The sequence below is a fragment of the Triticum dicoccoides genome, chromosome 1B (genome assembly GCF_002162155.2).
Source record: "Triticum dicoccoides isolate Atlit2015 ecotype Zavitan chromosome 1B, WEW_v2.0, whole genome shotgun sequence".
Classification (NCBI taxonomy): Eukaryota; Viridiplantae; Streptophyta; class Magnoliopsida; order Poales; family Poaceae; genus Triticum; species Triticum dicoccoides.
In genome coordinates this window covers 464,686,893-464,695,689 of record NC_041381.1, presented here as the reverse complement: position 1 = coordinate 464,695,689, position 8,797 = coordinate 464,686,893, and positions in this window count along the sequence as shown.

Sequence of the window (8,797 nt, the reverse complement as noted above, 5' to 3'; positions counted from 1 at the left end):
GCATGCATGCAACGGAACTCGGCATGGTCAACGTGGTCAAGGAACGACTTCCATCGGAAGTATACTGTACATGGAGAGGCTGATAGCTGGGCCCACTAAGTTGACGGGGACGGAGGGCTTTGTCAACTTAGTCAATATGAACGATTCTAGCTGCAGTGACCATACGATGTCCATCCAACGGCCATCGTGCTTCTTCAACATCTGGTCTTCTTGCTCCAGCCGCCCAAAGCAGCGTCGGTCGTGCCGCCTGCTCCTGCCTCCCGTGGCCGGCTGTGATGTCGCGGAGGCCTCACCGCCCCCTACTACTCCCGCCGCTGGCCAGGCCATCCCTCCACTCACCCACACCCCCTGTTATTCTGTGGCGATGACAGCCTCACACCGCAGCCAAACGAGTGAACCCTCATACTCCTCTACGCGTGAGCATCCACTGTCGCGTCTTCCCCGGCTCCATGTCGTCCCCTTCCTAGGCCTCGCCATCGTCCAGCGCCATGGTGCTCTCGGCGCGGCGTGGTCAATGTGGTCAACGACCAACTTCCATCGAAAGAGCACTGTACGTGGAGAGGCTGACAGCTGGGTCCACGGCCACAGCCCAGTTTTTTTGTGATTTGCCAAGTAAGTCGCTTTGTCAGGCCTATTGGGAGCTGCAAATCTTTCAAGATGAAGAGAGCTTCATTCAGCTGGCCGAGAAAATGGCCTATCAATAATGAGAAATGGGTTGTACATTTTTTAAACACATCAAACCGACAATTAGTTTCAAATTTCTTTTTTTCATTTCGAGATTTTAAATTGCATTGATTTTTATGCATGGACAATTTGTTGGACTTTATATTGATATACATTTATTTTTAAAATCAGTTTAAATGTGACTCGACATTTCGGGATTAAAAACAGTTCGGACCGCACCGAAATATGTAAAATTTCGTATAATTTTTAACCGTGGCCACAATATGGGCTGTAATGCTAACAAAAAGAATATGGGCTCCAAACAAACCTTAAGAATTAGCAAATGGGCTGTAAATTATTAGAAATAATGGAAGATGGGACGTATGCTGTTTTCCACAGATTTGTGGCTTTCCTAAAAAAATTGACGCACAAGCAGTGACTGTTGGATTTCCATCCAACGACCATCGTGCTTCTTCAATATCTGCTCTTCCTGCTCCAGCCGCTCAAACAAGCGCCGGCGGGACTGCCTGCTCCCTCCTCCCCGCGGCCGGCTGTGCTGTCGCTGTCGGAGTAATGGGCCACGGGTAGGCTAACCCGAGCCCCAGGACATTTCAAGACATCGGGGCAGGCCGCGCCCCTCAGGCCGAGTCCCGGGGCCGACTCCAAGATATTCTGGGTCCCAGGCGGCGACTCCCAGATATGCCGAGTCCCAGGCGGCGACTCCGGATAAGCCGACTCCGAGTTGGCGACTTCCAGGGAGGCCGACTACGGAGAGTCGGCCCAAGACTCTTCCCTTATCCCGAAGTACGACGCAGGGTACGGTTGCGGCATGGCAGCTCCCCCCTGCCTACGAAGGGCCGGCATGGCTACAGTAGGTCGTACCGTTGGAAGATCTCCGGTGAGATACGGCACTGTTGCCATGCCTGCCCTGACCTCAACCATAGTGCGCAGTGCACTGTGCCCACGACGCCGGCCTGTACGACCCGAAGGCGGCAGGGCTGCCTGTCAGTGAGAGGGCCGAAGCCGGCCTGGGCAATCCGAAGACGGGCCCATGGGAGTCGCCCCCCCTGGAGTTGGCTGACTCCTCCGGGGCCCCACGAGCCATTAATCAGATAAGATGGGGAACGGCGACAGTGATTGCCCAATAGACGGCGGCACTGTTGCCACGACCCGATGACCGAGCCTGCGTCATCAGGAGTGCTGCTGCAGGGTCAAGCCTGTCCGCGGGACCCGCCAGTCAGCGGGCCCCAGAAGCCGGCGGGAAGGACGGCGGCCTGAGAGACAGACGGCTGGGACCCGCGCCCAGCCGGATTACTATTGTACCCCCAGGGGGTAGGCCTATATAAACCCCCCGGGGCACCCATGCAAAGGGTTCGGACCTAGAGAAGAAGATAGACTAGATAGCCTAGGGAAGAGAGAGCTAGCCTTGCCCTCTCCCACCTCTCGAAACAGCTCCAGGAGCACCATTGTAGTTACCTTGCTTTAGTGATCATGCGGAGACCCTGTAGAGCAGTAGTAGGGGTGTTATCTCCTAGGAGAGCCCAGAAGCTGGGTATGTTCTGCCGGCGTGCATGTCTTCGCCTCATCCCGCTTCCAGGCACCGGTGACGTTCTACTCGCTCCCACCATGATAAGCCATCCTTTGGCATATGTCGTATCCAACCCCCGACATTTGGCGCCCACCATGGGGCGAGGTGCACCGTCGTCCGGAGATCTGCTCTGGACGGGAACCCTGTTCTTCCCCGGCGAGCACAGCCAGCCCGGCACGCCGGATGGCGTCTGTGCCGACGCGTTGTGCGGCGCTGAGATCGCCTGTGCAGCCAGCTGCCTCGCCGATCTTATCGGTGAGGTTTGCCTCTCCGACGAGCCTGCGCCCGACGCAGGCACGAGTGGCCCCGAGGGCCCCCTCGTGGGCCTCCTCGACCAACTCCATGTCGCCGGCGAGCCTGCCGCGGACCTGGAGTCCATAGGATCCATCGACCCGATGCTGGTCGACTCCGACACCACGTCGCTCGACGCGTTCCCCACCAATGTGGTGGTCTACGACGAGCCGCTCTCGTACGCGGGGAGCGGCGGAAGCGCCGTCACTGAGGTCCTCGTCCTCGAGCACGGCGAGCGCTCCGGCAAAGGAGCACATGACCCGTTTGACGCGGCCCTGCGAGACCTTGCAGCATCGATTCCGGAAGACGCCGACACCGGGACGCTGGAGGCGCTCCGCCTTCAGCTCCCCGAGGGCGTGAAGAAACTGGCAAGCATGAGGCGCTTGTCAGAAGCTTACCAACGAGAGATAGATTGCGCCGTAGGCGGCTCGCCGGCTCCAACCGGGCCTAGCCGCCTAGGCGCGGTCCGACAGCGCGGCGCGGCAATCGCCAACCTCTTCGGCGCTGATTGCCCTATGTATGCCACGCCCGCAGAGAATATCCGTGCTGCCCAGGCGGCAGCAGACGAGCTCGACAACTTCGAAGGCGAAGAGCGCCGCATAATGACGGAGCGAGTTCAGCAGCTCCTCGACGCGGCTGCCGCGCAGAATAACGCCGGCTGCCGCACCGAGGCGCTGCAGCACCAAAACGACGACCCACCGCCTCACCGAGACCAAGGTGCGACGTCTCAAACGCCGACTGGCGGGGCCTGTGGAAAAAAGGACAAGGAGCCGGCTGCCAGCCGCAGTCGGACTCACGTCACCATCGAGCGCGACCAAGACGGCCGCCCTAGAGCGGTGGAACGGCGGGACGACTACCTACCTCCCCCTCCTCGCAGAGAAAGACGAGTCTCCCCGCCGCCTGTGGAGCATCTGACTCTCGGCGACCGCCTTGGCCGCCGAGAGGGAGTCGGAGAGAACGACGCCCGCCACCGGATCGACCAACTCCACCGATCCCTGGCGCTGGAAGAAGAAGACGAGTTGGGTCCCCCTGCTTTGGACCCCGCATCCGGGACGAGCCCTTTCCCAAAGGGTTCACGCTCCCCCGAGACACGCCCAAGTATACCGGCACCATGAAGCCGGAAGATTGGCTGATCGACTACTCCACGGCCGTCAACATCGCGAACGGCAACAAGCATGTTGCCGTAAGATACGTCCCGCTCATGCTCCAGGGCTCGGCCCGGACGTGGTTAAACAGTCTGAAGCCTCGCAGCATCAACAGCTGGGTCGACTTCACCGAGGCTTTCGTCCGCAACTTCACGAGCACGTACAAGCGACCTCCCAAGCCACGCCAGCTCTCCTTGTGCGTGCAAGGCCCTGACGAGTCTACTCGCGACTACCTCAGGCGATGGGGCGAACTCCGGAACTCCTGCGAGGGCGTGCACGAGGTGCAGGCCATCGAGTACTTTACTGCCGGGTGCAGAGAAGGCACCCTCCTCAAGCACAAGCTCCTCTGCGACGAGCTGGAGACCCTCGACGAGCTACTGATCACAGCAGACAAGTACGCCACGGCCGACTCCTCCATGAAGGCGGAGATTCGGGTCAGCACAACTGGCAAAGTCGCCCCTCAGGCTCCAAGAACTCCGGCTGGAGACACCAGTCGGCGGCAACAGCAAAATGACCAGAAGCGCAAAGCCCTGCAGCCGACTTCCAGCAGTCGGCAAGTGGCAACAGCAGAGGACCAGCAGCTGGAGGGACCGCCTCCGGCGAAGCGGCAGAAGGGCGGCAAGTCCAACTGGCTGCCGGCTTTCTCCTACAAGCAGACTCTAGATGGTCCCTGCAAGTTTCACAGCGGCGTGAAGCCGTCAAACCACACCACCAGGAAATGCCACTGGCTGACCAGAATCACCAAGGGGGACGGCCTGCTCCCTTCCGCTCCTGCTGGGCCGCCTCCTCCACCCCCGCCCTAGCAGCCGGCTGTCAGGCCAGTCAGCGCGATACAAGACGAGTTCCCGGATGAGCACGGGGCCTATGTGGTGTTCACCAGTGTAGCGGATGACTGGTGCAGCAGGCGCCAACAGCAGCAAGAAGTGAACGCGGTTGCATCAAGCACTCCAGAGTTCATGCATTGGTCCGAGAAGCCTATCAGTTGGAGCAGAGCTGATCACCCAGAGGTGATGCCGAGTCCAGGCTCCTACGCCTTGGTCTTAAGCGCCACGCTCGCCACGGATAGGCATGCCGCTCGCTTCTCGCGAGTACTGATAGACGGAGGCAGCAGTATCAACATCTTGTACAAGGATACGATGGAGAAATTAGGAATCAAGCAGAGACAGCTTCAGAGCAGCCGGACTGTGTTCCACGGAATCGTCCCTGGCCTTTCCTGCTCACCAATCGGCAAGATCCTGATAGATGTCCTCTTCAGAGATAAAGATCATTTCCGCCGAGAGCCAATTTGGTTTGAGGTGGTGGACCTTGAGAGCCCATATCATGCACTGCTTGGCCGACCCGCCTTGGCCAAGTTCATGGCGGTCCCCCACTACGCCTACCTCAAGATGAAGATGCCGAGTTCCAAGGGAATCCTAACCGTGTCCGGCGACTACAGGAAGTCGTCCGCTTGCGCGGCCGAAAGTAGTCGGCTGGCCGAGTCCTTGGTGATCGCAGCTGAGAGACGGCTCCTTGATCGGGTCGTGGCGATGGTCGGCAAGCAGCCCGAGTTATCGCCCGACCCCAAGGAGTCGGAAGCAGAAGGATCATTCAAGCCGGCCAGAGAAACGAAGAAGATACCATTGGACCCAGAGCACCCGGAGAGGTACGCTGTCATGGGCACAGGCCTTGACAGCAAATAGGAAGGCAAGCTCATCGATTTCCTCCATGAGAATCGCGACATCTTCGCATGGTCCCCCAAGGACATGCCTGGTGTCCCGACGGAATTCGCCGAGCACAAATTACACGTCCGATCTGATGTGAAGCCCGTCAGGCAGCCCTTGCGCCGCCTGTCGGAAGAAAAAAGAAGAGTTGTCAGAGAGGAAATAGCCCGGCTCCTTGCAGCCGGCTTCATCATGGAAGTATTTTTTCCAGAGTGGCTGGCAAACCCAGTGCTGGTGCTGAAGAAGAACAAGCAGTGGCGGATGTGCATTGATTACACGAGCCTCAACAAAGCCTGCCCCAAGGACCCATTTGCTCTGCCAAGGATTGATCAGGTGATAGACTCCACAGCCGGATGCGAGCTGTTGAGTTTCCTAGATGCGTATTCAGGATATCATCAGATCAAGCTGAACCCGGCAGACAGACTGAAGACTGCCTTCATCACGCCGTTTGGAGCCTTCTGCTACCTGACCATGACGTTTGGCTTGAGAAACGCCGGCGCCACTTTTCAGCGTTGCATGCAGAAGTGCCTCCTGAAGCAACTCGGCAGAAATTCCCACGTCTATGTGGATGATGTGGTGGTGAAGACAGAGAAGCGCGGAACCTTGCTGGAGGACCTCAAGGAAACATTTGAGAATCTGCGCCGATTCCAGATCAAGCTCAACCCGGAGAAGTGCGTTTTCGGAGTACCAGCCGGCCAGCTCCTCGGTTTCCTGGTCTCCGAACGCGGCATAGAGTGCAATCCAGTAAAGATCAAGGCCATCGAGAGGATGGAGGCACCCAAACGACTGTTAGATGTGCAGAAGTTCACCGGCTGTTTGGCATCCATCAGCCGATTCATCAGTTGACTGGGTGAGAAGGCTCTCCCCTTGTATCAGCTCATGAAGAAGACGACCTTCTTTGAGTGGACTCCCAAGGCGGATGAGGCTTTTCTCCAGCTAAAGAAGATGTTGACTACTCCCCCTGTGCTGGCGGCTCCGACTCCCAAAGAGCCCATGCTCCTATACATTGCCGCCACCAGCCGAGTAGTCAGCATAGTCATTGTAGTCGAGCGCAAGGAGGAAGGAAAGGCGCTACCCGTCCAGATACCGGTATATTACTTAAGCGAGGTGTTGTCGACCTCCAAGCAGAACTACCCCCATTACCAGAAGATGTGCTACGGCGTGCATTTTGCCGCCAAGAAATTGAAGCCTTACTTCCAAGAGCATCCAATCACTGTGGTCTGCACAGCTCCACTGGCCGAGATCATCGGAAGCCGAGATGCTTCTGGCCGGGTGGCCAAATGGGCCATCGACCTGGCTCCCTACACCGTCTACTACGAGCCCTGCACCGCCATCAAGTCACAAGCACTGGCCGACTTCCTCGTCGACTGGGCCGAGACCCAGTATCTGCCGCCAGCGCCCGACTCCACCCATTGGCGGATGCACTTCGACGGCTCCAAGATGTGCACCGGCCTGGGAGCCGGCGTCGTCCTCACTTCCCCCAAGGGCAACAAGCTCAGATATGCGCTACAGATCCATTTCGCCGCCTCCAACAACGTGGCCGAGTACGAGGCGCTCATCCACGGGCTCCGGCTTGCCAAAGAACTCGGCATTCGTCGGATCCTGTGTTATGGCGACTCTGACTTGGTGGTCCAGCAATCATCAGGCGATTGGGACGCCAAGGACGCAAATATGGTGAGCTATCGTTTCCTCGTCCAGCAACTCAGCGGATACTTCGAGGGGTGCGAGTTCCTCCACGTGCCAAGGAACGACAACGACCAAGCGGACGCCTTGGCACGAATCGGCTCCACCCGCCAGGCAATACCATCTGGTGTCGCCCTCCGGCGCCTCCTCAAGCCTTCCATCAAGCTGTCACCAGAATTGGATTCAATCTATCTGCCGGCTCCGCCTGAGGAGGACGGGCCCAACCCCAAGAAACATACAGTCGAAGCCGGCCCGGGGACTTCAGAACCCGGTCCGGGGACTGCAGTAGCAAGATCGGAGACTCCAGAGCTCGGCCCGGGGACTGCTCCAGTCGGCCCCGGGACTTTGTCAAATCAGCAAGCGGCTGCGGACTCCAACCCGCCGCCTCCCAGCCCGGCCACCCTTATCCAAGTCACACTAGTGGCAGTTGAAGAAATAGCAGCACCTTCATGGGCCCAGCCCATCCTCATATTCTTAGTAAATAGAGAGCTGAATCTTGGCTCGGCAGGTGCAACGCCGAGTAGCAGCCTACACCATAGTCAACAGAGAGCTGGTCAAGCGCAGCGTTACTGGCGTCTTCCAACGCTGCGTCGAAGCAGAACAAGGTCAGGCAATCCTCAGAGACATCCACGAAGGCGAGTGCGGTCACCACGCGGCCTCAAGGGCACTTGTCGCCAAAGCTTTCCGGCACGGTATTTTCTGGCCAACCGCTCTGGAAGAGGCCAAAGAGTTAGTCCAAAAGTGCAAGGGGTGCCAAGTTTTTCGTTCCAAGCCGCTTCAGCTGGCTTCCGCACTCAAGACTATCCCCATCGCCTGGCCCTTTGCAGTTTGGGGCCTGGACATGGTGGGACCATTCAAGACGGCATGAGGTGGCTTGACTCACCTACTTGGCGCGGTGGACAAGTTCACCAAGTGGGTGGAGGTGAAGCCCATCAAGAAATTGAATGGTCCGACTGCAGTGACCTTCATCGCTGACATCACAACTCGGTACGGCATCCCACACAGCATCATCACCGACAATGGCACGAATTTTGCCAAAGGCGCCTTGGCCCGTTTCTGCGCGACACAGGGCATCCGACTGGACTTAGCGTCCGTTGCCCACCCGCAGTCAAATGGCCAGGTGGAGCGAGCAAACGGCCTCATCTTATCCAGCATCAAGCCTCGACTCGTCACACCGCTGGAGCGATCTGCCGGCTATTGGCTCGAGGAGCTGCCAGCCGTCCTCTAGAGTCTGCGCACGACTCCAAACAAGTTAACCGGCTTCACACCATTCTTCCTCGTCTATGGCGCCGAAGCCGTCATCCCAACGGACATAGAATTCGACTCCCCGTGAGTCGCCATGTACACCGAGGAAGAAGCAGAAGAAGCATGTCAAGACGGCGTCGATCTGCTGGAAGAGGGCCGGCTGTTGGCACTCAGCCGGTCCAGCATCTACCAGCAGAGTCTGCATCGATACTACAACAGGAAGGTCAGGCCAAGATCCTTTCAAGAAGGCGACCTTGCGCTCCGGCTGATCCAACGAACGGCCGGCCAACACAAGCTGTCGGCACCTTGGGAAGGCCCCTTCATCATCAGCAAGGTGCTAGGGAATGACACCTACTATTTGATCGATGCCTAGAAGCCCCGAGCGCGCAAGAGGAACGACTCCAGCAAAGAGACAGAACGCCCGTGGAATGCAAATCTTCTTCGAAGATTTTACAGTTGATGCAGTATGTATCACACTACCC